We start from the raw sequence: 961 nt of genomic DNA, 5'->3' as shown, positions 1-961 counted from the left end.
TGGGGACAAAGCTTGCAGGAGGATATGAATCAGAGAGGCCAGGGTATGTGTTTGGGGTCTCACCAGTGCTTCCCACCCCTTGCTGTCCTGTGGCAGGTGTAGCCCCTGACCCATGGCTCTCCCTTGCGGTATAGGCTCTGCACAAGGTCTTGGCCAACCTCTCGGGTGCCATGCTGGGGAGCTGCTGCAGAATCCCCACATATAGACAGGCCCCAATACCTCTTGGTGGTGAGCCCAATGTGCGGGGGGCGGGGGCAGGAGAAAGGAATTTGATCTTAATGCTGGGGAGACCTGGAACGATGACTTTGTTTCTGTTCAAATTATCAGAATATATATCTAATAATTTTCTCAGCTGAATGTTGAAGCAGTAACGTAACAGATGTTTCCCAAACAGTTATTGACCTGAAGCATCGTGATTCGTTTAGAACAACTTATTGTTTGATTCAGCCAGTCAGATCAGTTCAGTTTATCCATAAAAACACATCCAGAGAAAGTTGACAATGGTGATGGAGAGAGGGTGGGTGAGAGGGGCTGAGCTGTTGTCTTAAATACTCTTTATGCATCTGATTAATTAGCACAGATTTAATTTAATATACATCTAGTTTAAAATTGGAAGAACTTTACTACTTACTCTCTACTTTCTCTTCATGTAAATTCAAGCATTGCACTATGCAAACTTGGGACAGCTATAATGTTAAAGAACCTGAATCTCTAAATAGGACTCAGGGAGGGCATTCGGATAAAAATCCCAGCACCTTCCCTCTTCTGACATTTGGGGAAGAGGAGTTCTCTGGGCTTCTCCCCAGGGCATCGCCCTGATCCCAGTCCCCTATATTTCATATTTACTGCTGATTGATAGATTTAACCCTCCAGTTGGTTTGGTGGCTTTAGCTGGTTTTGTCAAGCTCTGTTATTGTCTCTAATTCCTTCATCAGCACAGGGAAAATACAATGAATCAGCC

Source organism: Mauremys reevesii, linkage group 17, assembly GCF_016161935.1.
Source record: "Mauremys reevesii isolate NIE-2019 linkage group 17, ASM1616193v1, whole genome shotgun sequence".
Taxonomy (NCBI): Eukaryota; Metazoa; Chordata; order Testudines; family Geoemydidae; genus Mauremys; species Mauremys reevesii.
Note: the sequence above shows the minus strand (reverse complement) of the source record.